This window comes from Arachis hypogaea, chromosome 11, assembly GCF_003086295.3.
Source record: "Arachis hypogaea cultivar Tifrunner chromosome 11, arahy.Tifrunner.gnm2.J5K5, whole genome shotgun sequence".
Taxonomy (NCBI): Eukaryota; Viridiplantae; Streptophyta; class Magnoliopsida; order Fabales; family Fabaceae; genus Arachis; species Arachis hypogaea.
The window spans coordinates 40,094,204-40,113,402 of NC_092046.1; the positions used below are offsets into that span (position 1 = coordinate 40,094,204).

Sequence of the window (19,199 nt, forward strand, 5' to 3'; positions counted from 1 at the left end):
GAGTTCAGAGAAAGTAAATACAGGGAGTAGTTCTATACTAAGAGTCTCCCTATAATTTCCAACTCCCAAAATATTTCAAAGATACTCCTATATATACTACTCTTCTGTTCTTCTAGTTGATTCTTCAAGTCTTGGGTCTTTGGATCTTGAGTTGGAAGCAGTTCTCTTCTTCATTGGGCTTAGCTTTTACTTGCAGAGAGAAAGTATGAAGTGGGCAGGGGCTTTGGCTCAGGAAGTTAGTGGTGTTAACGTTCAGTGAAAATATGGGTTCAAGAACGTTAGTGACAATCACCTTTTTTACTAACGTTCCTCACCAAAGTTAAAGGCCACGTTAACCTCAACGTTAGTGGCACAAACGTTGCCACTAACGTTTCCACTATGTCCTTCGCACACGTTATTGGGACTCAACTTTCCCAATAACGTTGAGAAGCCTCCCCCTTCCCTACGTTAGAGCCCACGTTAACTTAGTTAACATGGCTCTTTTAACGTAGGCTTGCCATCCTTCGAGAACGTTAGTGACACTTACCATTGTAACTAACGTTCCAAATTGCCCCTATTTTCCACGTTAGAGTCCACGTTAACTAGGTTAACGTGGCTTCTAACGTGGCCTTGCTAGCCATCTCCAACGTTAGTGACAAAGTTGAGTGTCACTAACGTTGGCTCATCCTTCCCTTATCCACGTTAGCTTCCACGTTAACTAAGTTAACGTGGGAGTTAACGTGGCTCATGGTGGCATGTGTGGCTTCTTCCAACGTTAGTGACAATGTTGGGTGTCACTAACGTTGGCAATCACCTTCTTTCTTCATGTTAGCTTCCACGTTAACTAGGTTAACGTGGGAGTCAACATGGATCATGGGGGGCTTGTGTTCTTCCAACATTAGTGACAATGTTGGGTGTCACTAACGTTGTCGACCACTTTGTTCCTTCACGTTAGCTTCCACGTTAACTAGGTTAACGTGGGAGTTAACGTGGCTTAATGTGCTTTGGCCAACGTTAGTGACAATGTTGAGTGTCACTAACATTGGCTCCCCCCTTCCTTATTAACGTTAGAGGCCACGTTAACTAGGTTAACGTGGACGCTAACGTGGCCACTCATGATCTTGGTTCAACGTTAGTGATAATGTTAAGTGTCACTAACGTTGGCTCTATTTCTTAACGTGGGCAATGATGGCTTTGAGAGCGTTATTGGCAATCACTTTTCTCATTAACTTTGCAAGTTACTCCCATTCCACGTTAGTGTTAACGTTAGTGCAACTAACGTAGCCACTAATGTGGTTCTTCTTTGCTTCCTTTGTCCTGAAATTAAGCAATAAAGTGCATCAAAGTTCTAGTCCAAGTCATGGGAAATGCAACATCCAATTTGTCCTTAAATTCATGCAAAATCCTCATGAAATCATGTAAAATGCACAATGTATGCTTGAATCAAGATGTAAGTGAATATCTACCCAAAACTAGCTTATTTCCTAAGGAAATGCATGAAACTATCCTAAAAACAGTAAAGAAAAGGTCAGTGAAACTGGCCAAAATGCCCTGGCATCACAACACCAAACTTAAAGCTTGCTTGTCCCAAGCAAGTACTGGAACAAGAGAATGATGAAAGAAATGCCAAGAGAAATGAGTCATTCTTGTGGAAGTCATGTCCTGGTTTTATGGTGGTTTCATGCATAGCAACTTAGGCTCATTCCTGGCTTTCAGACCTTTATCATATCCTAGAATACTCACTTGTTATTGCATCCCATGAGACTTTTATTCATTGATCCTTTTTTTGTTATTTGAGGGCTTATTTTTGTTTTTTTAAGCTAAGTGCTGTGTAAGGGGGCAACTCTTTAAAATAAGCTTTCAGCCAACACTCCTGAACCAGTTGGTTCAAGGTGCTAGGTGTTAAAGCACCCCTGAGGACTTACTTGCTCAAGTCTCTCCCCCATACATACACATCTCAGGCACATAGTTTATTTATTTTGTTTTCTTGAGACCTTGGTGTCTGGTGCATGAAATTGTGATGTCCAGGCTCGAACAATCCCTGGTAATGGCTCCAAAGCTTGGTGCTTTGATCTTAATTCATAATTGTCACAACTTCGATACAACTAACCAGCAAGTGCACTGGGTCGTCCAAGTAATACCTTACGTGAGTAAGGGTCGAATCCCACGGAGATTGTTGGTATGAAGCAAGCTATGGTCACCTTGTAAATCTCAGTCAGGCAGATATAAAGTGATAATGGTGTTTTCGAATATGATATAATAAAATAGGGATAGAGATACTTATGTAATTCATTGGTAGGAATTTCAGATAAGCGAATGGAGATGCTTTTGTTCCTCTGAACCTCTGCTTTCCTGCTATCTTCATCCAGTCAGTCTTACTCCTTTCCATGGCTGGCTTTATGCAAGGGCATCACCGTTGTCAGTGGCTACATCCCCTCCTCTCAGTGAATAATATGCTCACGCACCCTGTCACGGCACGGCTATTCATCTGTCGGTTCCCGATCATGCTGGAATAGGATTCACCCTCCTTTTGCGTCTGTCACTAACGCCCAACAATCGCGAGTTTGAAGCTCGTCACAGTCATTCAATCATTGAATCCTACTCAGAATACCACAGACAAGGTTTAGACCTTCCGGATTCTCTTGAATGCCGCCATCATTCTAGCTTACGCCACGAAGATTCTGATTAAGAGATCTAAGAGATATTCATTCTAGCTTAATTCATGTAGAACATAAGTGTTTGTCAGGCACGCGTTCATAAGGGAGAAGGATGATGAGCGTCACACATAATCATCACCTTCATCACGTTCTTGGGTGCGAATGGATATCTTAGAAGCGAAATAAGATGAATTGAATAGAAAACAGTAGTACTTTGCATTAATCTTTGAGGAACAGCAGAGCTCCACACCTTAATCTATGGAGTGTAGAAACTCTACCGTATGAAAATACATAAGTGAAGGTCCAGGCATGACCGAGATGGCCAGCCCCCATGGTCTAAGAACAATGCGTTCAAAGATGGTCTAATACAATAGTAAGAGGTCCTATTTATAATAAACTAGCTAGGGTTTACATGAGTAAGTAATTGATGCATAAATCCACTTCCGGGGCCCACTTGGTGTGTGTTTGGGCTGAGCTTAAGTGTAGCACGTGCAGAGGCCATTTGTGGAGTTGAACGCCAGTTTCTGTGCCAGTTTGGGCGTTCAACTCTGGTTTTGGATCCTTTTCTGGCGCTGGACGCCAGATTTGGGCAGAAAGCTGGCGTTGAACGCCAGTTTACGTCATCAATTCTTGGCCAAAGTATGGACTATTATATATTGCTAGAAATCCCTGGATGTCTACTTTCCAACGCAATTGGAAGCGCGCCATTTCGAGTTCTGTAGCTCCAGAAAATCCACTTTGAGTGCAGGGAGGTCAGAATCCAACAGCATCAGCAGTCCTTTTTCAACCTCTGAATCTGATTTCTGCTCAAGTCCCTCAATTTCAGCCAGAAAATACCTGAAATCACAGAAAAATACACAAACTCATAGTAAAGTCCAGAAATGTGAATTTAACATAAAAACTAATGAAAACATCCCTAAAAGTAACTTGATCCTACTAAAAACATACTAAAAACAATGTCAAAAAGCGTATAAATTATCCGCTCATCACAACACCAAACTTAAATTGTTGCTTGTCCCCAAGCAACTGAAAATAAAAATAGGATAAAAAGAAGAGAATATACTATAAATTCCAAACTATCAATGAAACAGAGCTTCAATCATATGAGCGGGACTTATAGCTTTTTGCCTCTTGAATAGTTTTGGCATCTCACTTTATCCATTGAGGTGCAGAATGATTGGCATCTATAGGAACTTCAGATTTCGAATAGTGTTATTGACTCTCCTAGTTCAGTATGATGATTCTTGAACACAGCTTCTTTATGAGTCTTGGCCGTGGCCCTAAGCACTTTGTTTTCCAGTATTACCACCGGATACATAAATGCCACAGACACATAATTGGGTGAACCTTTTCAGATTGTGACTCAGCTTTGCTAAAGTCCCCAATTAGAGGTGTCCAGGGTTCTTAAGCACACTCTTTTTTTGCTTTGGACCTTGACTTTAACCGCTCAGTCTCAAGTTTTCACTTGACACCTACACGCCACAAGCACATGGTTAGGGACAGCTTGGTTTAGCCGCTTAGACCAGGATTTTATTCCTTTAGGCCCTCCTATCCACTGATGCTCAAAGCCTTGGGATCCTTTTTAATTGCCCTTGCCTTTTGGTTTTAAGGGTTATTGGCTTTTTTTCTGCTTGCTTTTTCTTTTTCTTCTAAATTTTTTTTTTCGCCTATATTTTTTTTTCTGCAAGCTTTGTTCTTTGCTGCTTTTTCTTGCTTCAAGAATCATTTTTATGATTTTTCAGATTATCAAATAACATGTCTCCTATTCATTATTCTTTCAAGAGCCAACATATTTAACATTCTTAAACAACAACTTCAAAAGACATATGCACTGTTCAAGCATTCATTCAGAAAACAAGAAGCATTGTCACCACATCAATATAATTAAACTAAGTTCAAGGATAAATTCGAAACTCATGTACTTCTTGTTCTTTTGAATTAAAACAGTTTTTATTTAAGAGAGGTGATGGATTCATAGGACATTCATAACTTTTAGACATAGTTACTAACTACTAATGATCATGTAATGAAGACACAAACATAGATAAGCACATAACATAGAAAACGAAAAACAGAGAAAGTAAGAACAAGGAATGAGTCCACCTTAGTGATGTCCTTGAGCTCTTCTATGTCTCTTCCTTGTCTTTGCTGCTCCTCCTTCATTGCTTTTAGATCTTCTTTGATTTCATGAAGGATGATGGAGTGCTCTTGATGTTCCACCCTTAGTTGCTTCCAATAATTGTGTGGAAGAAAATGTATCCCCTGAGGTGTCTCAGGGATCTCTTGATTTGCAGTCAAATGTTCTACCACTGAGCTATAGACCCTTGATGGAAGCTTTTGTCTTCCCTTTCCTCTTTCTAGAGGTTTCTCTGGCCTTAGGTGCCATCAATGGTTATGGAAAAAAACAAAAAAGCTATGCTTTTACCACACCAAACTTAGAATGTTGCTCGCCCTCGAGCAAAAGAAGAAAGAATAGAAGAAGAAGAAGAAGATATGGAGGAGATGGATGGATGTGTGTATTCGGCCATATGGGTGGGATTGGGTGGGAGAGAGATGTTGAATTTTGAAGGTAGTGGTTGTATGGATGTGAGTGGTAAATGGAAAACAGAAGGGATGATCATGAATGGGAAGAGAGATGATGAGGTAGGTGGGGATCCTGTGGGGTCCACAGATCCTGAGGTGATCCTGTGAGGTCCACAGATCTTGAGGTGTCAAGGCATTTACATCCCTGCACCAATTTAGGCATGCAAAATGCCCTTGCACACAACTCTGGGCGTTCAGCGCCAGGTTGGTGCCCATTTTGGGCGTTCAACGCCCATTTGCTGCCATTTCTGGCGTTGAACGCCAGAACCATGCTTGTTCTGGGCGTTCAGCGCCAGGATGCTCCCATTCTGGGCGTTCAGCGCCAGAACTATGCTCTGTTCTGGCGTTTGAACGCTAGACAGATGCTCCTCCAGGGTGTGATTTTTCTTCTGCTGTTTTTGATTCCGTTTTTGATTTTTTTGTTTATTTTGTGACTCCACATGATCATGAACCTAAGAAAACATGAAAAACAATAAAAATAAGAATTAGATAAACATTGGGTTGCCTCCCAACAAGCGCTTCTTTAATGTCAATAGCTTGACAGTGGGCTCTCATGGAGCCTCACAGATGTGCAGAGCTTTGTTGAGACTCTCCAACACCAAACTTAGAGTTTGGATATGGGAGTTCAACACCAAACTCAGAGTTTGGTTGTGGCCTCCCAACACCAAACTTAGAGTTTGACTGTGGGGGCTCTGCTTGACTCTGCTTAGAGAGAAGCTTTTTCTGCTTCCTCTCCATGGTTGCAGAGGGAGATCCTTGAGTTTTGAATACAAGGGAGTTCTCATTCCATTGAAGGACTATTTCACCTCTGTCAACATCAATCACAGCTCTTGCTGTGGCCAGGAAAGGTCTTCCTAGGATGATGGATTCATCCTCTTCCTTTCCAGTATCCAGGACTATGAAATCAGTAGGTATGTAAAGGCCCTCAACCTTTACTAATACATTTTCTACTTGTCCATAAGCCTGTCTTCTTGAGCTGTCTGCCATCTCTAGTGAGATTTTAGCAGCTTGCACCCCATAGATTCCCAGTTTCTCTATTACAGAGAGGGGCATGAGGTTTATTCCTGAACCAAGGTCACACAGAGCCTTAAAGATCATGGTGCCTATGGTACAGGGTATTATGAACTTTCCACGATCCTGTCTCTTCTGAGGCAATGTCAGTTGATCCAGATCACTTAGTTCATTGATAAACAAGGGAGGTTCAACTTCCCAAGTATCAATGCCAAATAATTTGGCATTCAGCTTCATGATTGCACCAAGAAACTTGGCAGTTTGCTCTTCAGTAACATCCTCATTCTCTTCAGAAGAGGAATACTCATCAGAGCTCATGAAGGGCATAAGGAGGTTTAATGGAATCTCTATGGTCTCTAGATGAGCCTCAAAGTCCTTTGGTTCCTCAGAGGGAAGCTCCTTATTGACCACTGGACGTCCCAGGAGGGAGGTCTTCCTCCTTGGGATTCACGTCCTCTCCTTCCCTTACAGGTTCGGCCATGGCGCTTATGTCAATGGCCTTGCACTCTCCTTTTGGGTTCTCTTCTGTATTGCTTGGGAGAGTACTAGGAGGGATTTCAGTGATCCTTTTACTCAGCTGGCCCACTTGTGCTTCCAGATTTCTAATGGAAGACCTTGTTTCATTCATGAAACTTACAGTGGCCTTAGATAGATCAGAGACTAGATTTGCTAAATTAGAAGCATTTTGTTCAGAGTTCTCTGTCTGTTGCTGAGTTGATGATGGAAAAGGCTTGCTATTGCTAAACCTGTTTTTTTCCACCATTATTAAAGCCTTGTTGGGGCTTTTGATCCTTCCATGAGAAATTTGGATGATTTCTCCATGTTGAGTTATAGGTGTTTCCATAAGGTTCACCTAAGTAATTTACCTCTGCTATTGTAGGGTTCTCAGGATCATAGGCTTCCTCTTCAGAAGATGCCTCTTGAGTACTGTTGGATGCAGCTTGCATTCCATGCAGACTCTGAGAGATCATATTGACTTGCTGAGTCAATATTTTGTTCTGAGTCAATATGGCATTCAAAGTATCAACCTCAAGAACTCCCTTCTTCATAGGCATCCCATTGATTACAGGATTCCTTTCAGAAGTGTACATGAACTGGTTATTAGCAACCATGTCAATGAGTTCTTGAGCTTCTGCAGGCGTTTTCTTTAGGTGAATGGATCCACCTGCAGAAGTGTCCAGTGACATCTTTGATAGCTCAGATAAACCATCATAGAATATATCCAGGATGGTCCATTCTGAAAGCATGTCAGAAGGACACTTTTTGGTCAACTGTTTGTATCTTTCCCAAGCTTCATAGAGAGATTCACCTTCTTTCTGTCTGAAGGTTTGAACATCAGCTCTAAGCTTGCTCAGCTTTTGAGGAGGAAAGTACTTGGCTAAGAAAGCCGTGACCAGCTTATCCCAAGAGTTCAGGCTGTCTTTAGGTTGAGAATCCAACCATAATCTAGCTCTGTCTCTTACAGCAAAAGGGAAAAGCATGAGCCTGTAGACTTCAGGATCTATTCCATTAGTCTTAACAGTATCACATATCTGCAAGAATTCAGTTAAGAACTGAAAAGGATCTTCAGATGGAAGTCCATGAAACTTGCAGTTCTGCTGCATCAAAGAAACTAATTGAGGTTTCAGCTCAAAGTTGTTTGCTCCAATGGCAGGAATGGAGATGCTTCTTCCATGTAAATTGGAATTAGGTGCAGTAAAGTCACCAAGCATCCTCCTTGCATTATTATTATTTTCGGCTGCCATCTCCTCTGCCTGTTCGAAAATTTCTGAAAGGTTATCTCTGGATTGTTGTATTTTAGCTTCTCTTAATTTTCTCTTCAGAGTCCTTTCAGGTTCTGGATCTGCTTCCACAAGAATGTTCTTATCCTTTCTCCTGCTCATATGACAAGGAAGAATGGCCAGAAAAATGATAATAATAATAGAGATCCTCTATACCACAGTATAGGGATCCCTTTGTGAGTGGAAGAAAAGAGGGGGAGACAAAGAATGTGATGTAAAGGAAGAAACACAACTGTGAGGATGGAAGGAGGTGAAATGAGATGTTAGGATATGAATGAATAAATAGAATGAGATGGGGGAGGGATAATTTTCGAAAATTATTTTGAAAAAGAGTTAGTGATTTTTGAAAATAGTTTTTGAAAAATATTTAATAATTTTCGAAAATTAAGTTTTTTTTTTAAAAAAAATTAAAATAATTAATAAATTAAAAAGAAATTTTGAAAAAGGGGAGAGATATTTTCGAAAAATGAGAGAGAGAGAGTTAGTTAGGTGGTTTTGAAAAAGATAAGAAACATACAAAAAGTTAGTTAGTTAGTTGAAACAAATTTTGAAAAGATAAGAAGTTAGGAGGTTAGAAAAGATATTTTGAAAAGATATTTTTGAAAAAGATAAGATAAGAAGATATTTTTGAAAAGATATGATAGAAATTAGTTTTGAAAAAGATTTGATTTTTAAAATCACAATTAATGACTTGATTCATAAGAAATCACAAGATATGATTCTAGAACTTAAAGTTTGAATCTTTCTTAACAGGCAAGTAACAAACTTCAAATTTTTGAATCAAAACATTAATTATTTATGTTATTTTCGAAAATTTGATTAAAAATAAGAAAAAGATTTTTGAAAAATATTTTTGAAATTTTCGAAAATAACTAAGAAATTTTTGAAAAAGATTTGATTTTTGAAAAGATTTTGAAAAAGATAAGATTTTTAAATTGAAAATTTGATTTGACTCATTGGCAACAACTTGATTTTGAAAATTTTTGAAAAAGTCAATCCAAATTTTCGAATTTGATGAGAGAAAAAAGGGAAAGATATTTTTTTTTTTATTTTTGAAATTTTTATGATGCAAGAGAAAAACACTAAAAAGATGCAATGCATGAAATTTTTAGATCAAAACATGTGATGCATGCAAGAATGCTATGAATGTCAAGATGAACACCAAGAACACTTTGAATGTCATGATGAACATCAAGAACATATTTTTGAAAAATTTTTAATGCAAAGAAAACATGCAAGACACCAAACTTAGAATTCTTTAATGCTTAGACACTAAGAATTCAAGAATGCATATAATAAACATGAAAAGAAACAAAACAAAAAATCATCAAGATCAAACAAGAAGACTTACCAAGAACACTTGAAGATCATGAAGAACACTATGAATGCATGATATTTTCGAAAAATGCTAGATGCATATGCAAGTGACACCAAACTTATGATATGATTCAAGACTCAAACAAGAAACAGAAAATTATTTTTGATTTTTATGATTTTCTAATTTTTTTGGATTTTTATTTATATTTTTCGAAAATTTAAAAGAAAAAATAAGGATTCCAAAATTTTTAATATGAATTCCAGGAATCTTGCCATGTTAGTCTAAAGCTTCAGTCCAGGAATTAGACATGGCTCACTAGCCAGCCAAGCTTTCAATGAAAGCTCCAGTCCAAAACACTAGACATGGCCAATGGCCAGCCAAGCTGTGATATATGGAATTACATGCATTGAAGTTATTAGTTGAAGCCTCAGTCCAAAAGAATTTAGACATGGCTTTACAGCCAGCCAGGCTTCAACATGCTTCATGAAACACTAGAATTCATTCTTAAAAATCTTGAATAAAATTTTTGAAAACATTTTTATTTTTTTATTTTTTATTTTTTTTCAAAAACAAAGGAGAAATTTTTGAAAAATATTTTTGAAAAATTTTTTGAACAGAAAACGAAAAGAAAGTTACCCAATCTGAGCAACAAGATGAACCGTCAGTTGTCCAAACTCAAACAATCCCCGGCAACGGCGCCAAAAACTTGGTGCTGTTGCCGGATCAAAAGGGAATCTGGCACTGATGTTACCGGACCAAAAGCTTGCCGAAAACTCAAACAATCCCCGGCAACGGCGCCAAAAACTTGGTGCACGAAATTGTGATGTCCAGGCTCGAACAATCCCTGGTAATGGCTCCAAAGCTTGGTGCTTTGATCTTAATTCATAATTGTCACAACTTCGATACAACTAACCAGCAAGTGCACTGGGTCGTCCAAGTAATACCTTACGTGAGTAAGGGTCGAATCCCACGGAGATTGTTGGTATGAAGCAAGCTATGGTCACCTTGTAAATCTCAGTCAGGCAGATATAAAGTGATAATGGTGTTTTCGAATATGATATAATAAAATAGGGATAGAGATACTTATGTAATTCATTGGTAGGAATTTCAGATAAGCGAATGGAGATGCTTTTGTTCCTCTGAACCTCTGCTTTCCTGCTATCTTCATCCAGTCAGTCTTACTCCTTTCCATGGCTGGCTTTATGCAAGGGCATCACCGTTGTCAGTGGCTACATCCCCTCCTCTCAGTGAATAATATGCTCACGCACCCTGTCACGGCACGGCTATTCATCTGTCGGTTCCCGATCATGCTGGAATAGGATTCACCCTCCTTTTGCGTCTGTCACTAACGCCCAACAATCGCGAGTTTGAAGCTCGTCACAGTCATTCAATCATTGAATCCTACTCAGAATACCACAGACAAGGTTTAGACCTTCCGGATTCTCTTGAATGCCGCCATCATTCTAGCTTACGCCACGAAGATTCTGATTAAGAGATCTAAGAGATATTCATTCTAGCTTAATTCATGTAGAACAGAAGTGTTTGTCAGGCACGCGTTCATAAGGGAGAAGGATGATGAGCGTCACACATAATCATCACCTTCATCACGTTCTTGGGTGCGAATGGATATCTTAGAAGCGAAATAAGATGAATTGAATAGAAAACAGTAGTACTTTGCATTAATCTTTGAGGAACAGCAGAGCTCCACACCTTAATCTATGGAGTGTAGAAACTCTACCGTATGAAAATACATAAGTGAAGGTCCAGGCATGGCCGAGATGGCCAGCCCCCATGGTCTAAGAACAATGCGTTCAAAGATGGTCTAATACAATAGTAAGAGGTCCTATTTATAATAAACTAGCTAGGGTTTACATGAGTAAGTAATTGATGCATAAATCCACTTCCGGGGCCCACTTGGTGTGTGTTTGGGCTGAGCTTAAGTGTAGCACGTGCAGAGGCCATTTGTGGAGTTGAACGCCAGTTTCTGTGCCAGTTTGGGCGTTCAACTCTGGTTTTGGATCCTTTTCTGGCGCTGGACGCCAGATTTGGGCAGAAAGCTGGCGTTGAACGCCAGTTTACGTCGTCAATTCTTGGCCAAAGTATGGACTATTATATATTGCTGGAAATCCCTAGATGTCTACTTTCCAACGCAATTGGAAGCGTGCCATTTCGAGTTCTGTAGCTCCAGAAAATCCACTTTGAGTGCAGGGAGGTCAGAATCCAACAGCATCAGCAGTCCTTTTTCAACCTCTGAATCTGATTTCTGCTCAAGTCCCTCAATTTCAGCCAGAAAATACCTGAAATCACAGAAAAATACACAAACTCATAGTAAAGTCCAGAAATGTGAATTTAACATAAAAACTAATGAAAACATCCCTAAAAGTAACTAGATCCTACTAAAAACATACTAAAAACAATGTCAAAAAGCGTATAAATTATCCGCTCATCAGTGTCCAGCACCTCTTTGGGTTACTAAATGCTCTGTGGTGAGGGTTACTCTTGATAGTGGACTTTCAGCTGATAATCCTGGGTTAGTTAACCCAAGTTACCAAGTGATAAGGCACCCCTAAGAGCTTATTCATCCAAGTAGATCCCTCACACAGGAGCATCACAGACACATGCTTCAAGATTAAAACCATTGGTGCCTAGCCTTATTGCTTACTATTTTTCTTTTATTCCTCAACTTTGATTATTCTTTCCCTTTTTCTTATTAGGATCTTCTTATTTATCTAGTCTCATGGGGTGTGTCTCAAGCATAGTATTCATGACAGATAGTTGTCTTCCCACCTTATGGTTGAACCAACTTAGCTAACTTATGACCACACCACAAACTCATGGACTTACTCCCTAGTATGAACTCTTCTCTGGTCTTTAAAAGTACTCATTCTCTTTTTATTTGATTTAAAGGGACAAACATACAAGTAAGCAAAGTAAAGATGCAGTGACATAAGGACTAGATATCATAAACCTCTTCAACAAGAACTTAAAAGAAAGAATTTAGAAATGTTTAAACTGAAATGTAAGCAAGTTCTATTTCATACAAGATCTTCCTTATTTAAAGCATAGAAAAAGATGGACCAAAAAAAAAAAAAGAAACTCCACCACCTTTTACTCTTGTGGATGTCCATGCTCTCCTTCTTGATTGCTTGTGCTCCCACTTCCCTTGCCTTTTCCAAGCAGCTTCTTCCAGAAACCACCATCTTCCATCTTCTTCTTGAGTGTTTCCTTTTGCTGTTTCACTTTCCTCTCTTCTTGTTCTACAAAATCTTTTTGGACCTCATCATATGTAGGGATGGCATAGTGTAGATGATGCATATTACTGGACATGTAGTTCAACTTGGCTTGAGTGTTGACGTTGAACTCCTCCCGATGTAGTTGTCGTCCTTCATTAAGTACAGTGAACTCATTGAATGCTTTCATCTGGGCTAGTTGTCGCTGATTGAGTTCCTGCAAATGCTTATCTTGACGTTCTTGCCTCTCGGTAACTTGGTGGATGGTTTGAGTGAGCTGGGAGTATTGTTCCTGTTGCTGCTCTATTTGTTGTTTCTTCCACTCTTCTTGTTGGCTCATCCAGTTCAATATTTACTCTTGTCCTTCCATATGTCTCATCCCCAAATCTTCAATAGCTCTTAGAAGGTGATTCATATTCAAATCTGCTGGGTAAGGATGCTCTCCCTATTGATATTCTTCCTGATGAGACTCCTCTTGGTGAGCTCTTTCCTTTGCTTTTAGTTTCCCTATTTGTGGCCTTCTTTATTGCTGAGCAGGTGTAGTATAGGCCATACGCTGGGTTGTCATTAGCCTCCCTAGGTTAACCCAGTCTGGATTACTATCCTCAAAGACCACCTTGGCCTTTGTGCACAATCGGAGAATGGTGCTGGGGTACCAAAGCCTGGCACCTGATTTAAGCTTCTCAGCTGAATCTTGAATTCCCTCAGCTATAAGTTCATGCACGTTGATTTCTCCACCTTGTACTAGGCAATGTACCATAGTTGCTCGATTAATATTTACCTCTGAATTATTTGCAGCTGGGAGAATAGACCTCCTCACGAGTTCAAACCACCCCTTGGCTTCTGGGCTAAGGTCTCCCCTCTTGATGAACCGGGGTCTCCCATCTCCATACCTCTCCCAGTCAACAGCTATAACACAGATGTCAGTCACTATCTCGGTGAGCTCATCATTGTCTTGGCTTTTACTTATCCTTGCATTATAGCTAGGCTCATCAAAGTATGGTGATTTCAGGTGAAGAGTTCTTATTATAGCATTTGGGCTGAAGTCTACCTCCTTTCCCCTTACATAGCTTTTGAAGGTTGGGGCTCTGGTTTTGTCTTCTCTGACCACATTTGCGTAGAACTCTTTGATGAGGTTTGCATTGATCTTCCCCTCTGGATTGGTGAGCAATTACCACCCTCTTTCTTCAATCTTCTCCCGAATCTGTGGGCTTTCGTCTTCATTGATTTGGAAGGTTAACTGATGACAGGTCATCTTAGCCCAGTTTCACTAGCATTTTTCTTTTGTTTTCAATTAAATTATGCACTTTCTTGAGCCAAAAGCAAGCCAATTGGGTAGATTTTCATGTTTCCTTTGATTTAATCAACCATGTATGAATTCATGCTATTTCATGAGGTTTTATGCTATAATTGTCATATATTATGAAAGAATGAATATCTCATGATTTTGAGCATAGCTTTGATGTGTTTGGTTGATTAATGATAGGTGAAGAAAGCTTGGAGAAAGGTTGATGCAAGAAGGAATGGCTAGGAGGAGTGACTTGAGTCTTGAATTAATTATGAACCAGGAAGCAAAAGCTGGAGCAAAAGTTAGCCCCTAACTTTTTGGCTAACTTTTGGGCAAAAGCTGGAGCAAAAGTTAGCCCCTAACTTTTTGGCTAACTTTTGGGCAAAAGTTGGAGCAAAAGTTAGCCTCTAACTTTTTTGCTAACTTTTGGCATGAAAAACACTCCCTGGATGCACCAAAAGTTTGTGCCAACGTTAGCCCCTAACTTTTGGCTAACGTTGGCGCTTGAAAAACTCCCTGGGCTAGCAAAAGTTTGCGCCAACGTTAGCCCCTAACTTTCTGGCTAACGTTGGCGCCATGAATAACTAAGGGGAGGCCAACATTGGAGCAAAAGTTAGACCCCTAACTTTTGCCCCAACGTTGGTATCAGCAAAACAAGGGTACTGATGTGAAAAGTTGGAGCAAAAGTTAGACCCTAACTTTTACTCCAACTTTCACTCAAGCTTTCATGATTCCAACCCGGTTCAATTCGGTTCTTTTCCAAACTCCAAGAGCAATCAACCAAGGCCTCTCTCAACCCAATTCCACCAAGAGCAAAGGCCCAATTGAAGGCTTGAAGACCATTTGAAGAAAGTGTATAAATAGATTAGAATTTAAGTTTTAAAAGGGGCTTTTCTAGGGAGTTTTCATAGAGAGTTTTCGGAAAGCTTTTGGTGTTGAGTGAATTTTAATTTCTAAGTCTCGGGGAAGGAGAATTGAATTCCCTTCCTCTTAGTTTTCTTGTTTTGAATTCCAATTACACTTGTCTTGGATCTTGGGTTGGAGAATTGAAGAAATTCTGTTTCAATCTCATCCTGAGACCTCTCTGCTTTATTTTACTGCACAATTGAATTCGGTTTCGGTTAATTGCTTTTCATCTAATTTCTTTGCAATTTACAATTTCCTTTGCAATTGTTCTTGTTGGATCTAGGAAGGCATTGAGATCTAGACTTGGTTTTCTAGTCTCTTGGGTCCTGAGATCCGGATTTCCCATTTCTCATTCCCTGTTTACTGCTTTCCATGCTGATTTACTTTTCTGTTTAAGATCCGGTTCAATCCAAGTCTTCTTCTATTTCTCTGCTTGTTGCAATTTTACATTTCCTTGTTTAATTTCTGCAAATCCAATTCCCAATTCCCTTTACAATTCAAGCCATTTACATTTCTTGCACTTTAAGATTCTGCAATTTACATTTCTTGCGTTCTAAGTTTCTGCCATTTAATTTCTTGCTCTTTAAGATTCAGCACTTTAAATTCCAGTTCTCTTTAATTTCATGCAATTTACCCATTTCCTTTACTTTCTATGCAATTTCAATTCTGCAAATCACAAATCTCTCAACCAAATCTTGATTCGCTTGACTAAATCAACCACCAAACTAAAATTGCTCAATCCTTCAATCCCTGTGGGATCGACCTCACTCACGTGAGTTATTATTACTTGATGCGACCCGGTGCACTTGACGGTTAGATTTGGGTGTTTTGGAGAAATTTGTTTCTCCGCGAAAATATCCCATCATTAACTCGGGCAGTATCTTTTTGAGCTTTATCCGCTCAAATTCTCGTTCATGGAAGGCAGTCTTGAATCTCTTCTCGTCGAAGGGAATGTTCTCCGTTGGTTCCTTCCTCTTCTGCCTCTTGGAGCTTGATGATGCCATGAATGAAGTTAAAGCAAAAAAAAGGGTGTAGTGAAGGGAAGAGATGTGGGATTTAGAGAGTGAGGAGTTGAAGAATTGGTTGCTGGAAAGTGAGGTGCAAGGGGTATGAATTTTGAATGTGGAGATGGTGTGGATTTGATTCACTTATATAGAGAAGTGATGAAGAGATGAACGGTGTGGATTGATGGGATTGGTGTATGATGAACGGATGGGGTTTTATATGGAGTAAGCACGAGGATTCTCAACTTTATGATGGAGTTGGTTCGCTTTCCAAGTTTGTTCTTCCTCTAATGTTGCATGGCAACCATTCCCAATGCATTCCCCCTTGAGGCACGTGTGTAGTGCCCTCTTCATGAAGTGGCCGAACCTTTCCCATTAAATTGTCCAATCAATCTCTTTCAATGCTCCTTTCCTTTCCCTATAAAGATCAAATAAGAAAAGTAAGAAATATCATAAAAAAATCAATTTAGATTTTTACGGCTAAAATAATAAAGAGAAGAAAAGATTAGATTGTTTATTCATGAACTCCAACTAACTAACTAACTGTGTATCCCTTTATGCATTTTGGTGGCACCATGGGGTGACACCAAACTTAGTTTGAAGCATTGTGATGAAAAGTTCTGTTCAAAGCTCCAAGACTAGAATGCTCTCTGTTGCATTCATGCTTTCTTGGAATGCTTTGAACACCAAACTTGTTCTTCACTATATACTGCAATATAAGGACTTCACCAAGTTTGGGTTGGAATTTATGAATATTGACTTATTCACTAGTAAAAGCTAATAAAACATGGGTTACCTCCCATGAAGCGCTTCTTTAGCGTCACTAGCTTGACGTTTCTCCTTCATCAGGGTGGTTGATAATGCTTCAAGTCCTCCCCTCTTGCCTTGGACTTATATCCATTGGTTGTATTAATGATCTCTACATGTTCCAAGGAAAGAACTCTGTTGATAGTGAAGACCTTAGGTAACTGAGATGGTACAGTGGGGAGATTAGGGGGGATATCTGGGAAGTAAGCTGAAATCACTTTATCTCCTGGAGAGAGGCCTTCCGTAAGGATTTTCTTGTTCATCCACCCCCTTGGTACCTTCTTCTTTGTCCCTTTTGATGCTTCCCTGTTCTTGGCGACTTCTTCTTTTAAGTGAATTTTGTTGTTGTCTTCACATGCCTCTGGTGGTTTAGGTTCCTCCAGCTTCTCCTTGAGCTGTGACGATTGCTGTTTGCCTTGTTCATCATTCAGTGGGATTCTCAGATGTGTTGGTGGTGCCTCAGTGCTTGTTTCCTCTGTCAGCATCCCGTTATGATCATTGCTTGGTTCTTTGTTTTCTTGGTCAGTTTCTTGGGAGAGTTTGAAGACATTGAAGCTGAGTTGTTCATCATGGATCCTCAATATTAGCTCCCCTCGTTCCACATCTCTGAGTGCTCTGGCTGTAGCTAGGAATGGTCTTCCCAATATGATTGGGTGAGTGTGACTCTCTTCCATGTCCAAGATGACAAAGTCTGTGGGAAGAAAGTATTTCCCCACCTTTAACAACACGTTTTCCACCACCCCTCTTGCTTGTTTTTGAGTTTTGTCAGCCAGCCTGATGACTACATCTGTGGGCAATATCTCATTGATCTGCAGCCTCTTCACCAGGGATAGAGGCATTAAGTTGATGCTTGCTCCCAAATCGGAGAGTGCTCTATCAAACATTGTTTCTCCTATGGCACAGGGGACATGAAAACTCCCTGGATCTTTTCTTTTTGTAGGCAACTGCGGTTGAATGAGGGCACTGCACTCCTTGTTCATCACTATAGTTTGGCCTCCCTTGAGTGAGCTTTTCCTGGGAAGCAACTCCTTCATGTACTTGATGAATGCAGGCATTTGTTGGATAGTCTTGATGAATGGTATGTTCACATGCAGAGATGCAAATAAGTCAAGAAATCTTGAGTATATTCTCCTCTCCACAGCTCCCTTGAGCAGTTGGGGAAAAGGTGCATAGAGTCTCAGCAACTCCTGCTTTGAGATTTCTGGTTCTTGGTAATCTTTTTCCACCTCCTCTACTGAGGTATCTTCAGGTTGTTCTGACAGCTTGCTTGGCTTGTCCTCAGTCTCCTTATCACTTATAGTGACAATCTTGCAATCTTCCCATCTTCCCTTCTTTGTTTCACCTCTCGGATTCTTCTCTGTGTCACTTGGGAATCCATCTGTGGGTTTGGGAATTTGCTCAGAGAGATATCCTACTTGAGATTCCAACCTCTTGATTGTGTCTCCCTGGTTCTTGAAACTGGCTCGCACTTCCTCCTTGAAGACCTTGTTGTCTTGAATCTCCTTGCTTAGGCCTTCAAGTAGATTCTCAATCCTTGAGATTCTTTCATCAAATGATGACAGGTCAGGCTGAGTAGGGTTATTCTGGCCTTGATATGAATGTGGGGAGGTGTTGTTATGGGGGTGTTGATATGGTCTAGATGTGAAGTGTTGGGTGGCTGCATTGTTTGGATTTGGGCGTCTTTGATCAAGGCTTTGGTCTTGTTGATTTCCCCACCTAAAGTTTGGGTGATTCCTCCATCCAGGGTTGTAGGTCTTGGAGTATGGATCATGGTTTTGCCTAGGTGAATTCCCAATGTAGTTGGCTTGCTCCTGACTACCCTCTGCTTCTTCATTCACTCCTTCTTGGGTTGTTGATGAAGTGGAGACTGCTGCTACTTGGTTCCTCTCCATCTTCTTGGTGAGGTCAGCCAGCTGCTAGGTAATGAGCTTGTTTTGGGCCAGCAGAGCATCTACATTGTTTAGCTCCATTACTCCTCTTGTGTTCCCTCTTTCGGAAGCATGAAGTAGTCGTTCTCTGCTACTGTTTCAATGACATCTATGGCTTCCTCAATAGTCTTCTTCTTGTTCAAAGATCCTCCGGATGAATGGTCTACGGCCTTCTTTGACTCATAAGAGAGCCCTTCATAGAAAATGTGCAGCTGCACCCATTCATTGAACATATCTGGTGGGCACCTCCTTGTTAAGTCTTTAAACCTCTCCCATGCTTCATATAGAGTCTCACCATCTTATTGCCTGAAAGTTTGGACCTCAGCTCTCAGCCTATTGATTCGTTGAGGGGGGTAAAATTTTGCTAAGAATTTGTTCACCACGTCTTCCCAAGTTGTCAAGCTCTCCCTTGGAAAAGACTCCAGCCACTTAGCTGCCTTATCCCTGAGTGAGAATGGAAATAAGAGCAGTCTATAGGCGTCAAGATGAACACCATTAGACTTCACTGTGTCACATATTCTCAGAAAGGTGGTTAGATGTTGATTGGGGTCCTCTTGGACACTCCCTCCGAACGAACAGTTGTTCTGAACAAGGGTGATGAGCTGTGGCTTCAGTTCAAAATTGTTGGCATGGATGGTTGGCTTTTGAATGCTACTTCCACAGTTCCCTGGGTTTGGATTGATGTAAGAGCCTAAAACTATTCTATC

At 40.2% G+C, this 19,199-nt stretch overlaps 2 non-coding genes across 2 annotated transcripts; both read left to right on the forward strand.

The window, feature by feature from the left end:
* Positions 1–7,471: 7,471 nt before the first annotated feature.
* On the forward strand, positions 7,472–7,579 carry LOC112725544 (small nucleolar RNA R71). The gene has a single exon (XR_003164646.1). It is a non-coding gene; the product is annotated as a small nucleolar RNA R71 (small nucleolar RNA).
* Positions 7,580–18,720: 11,141 nt separating this feature from the next.
* LOC112724166 (small nucleolar RNA R71) lies at positions 18,721–18,827 on the forward strand. The gene has a single exon (XR_003163343.1). It is a non-coding gene; the product is annotated as a small nucleolar RNA R71 (small nucleolar RNA).
* The last annotated feature ends 372 nt before the right edge of the window (positions 18,828–19,199 follow it).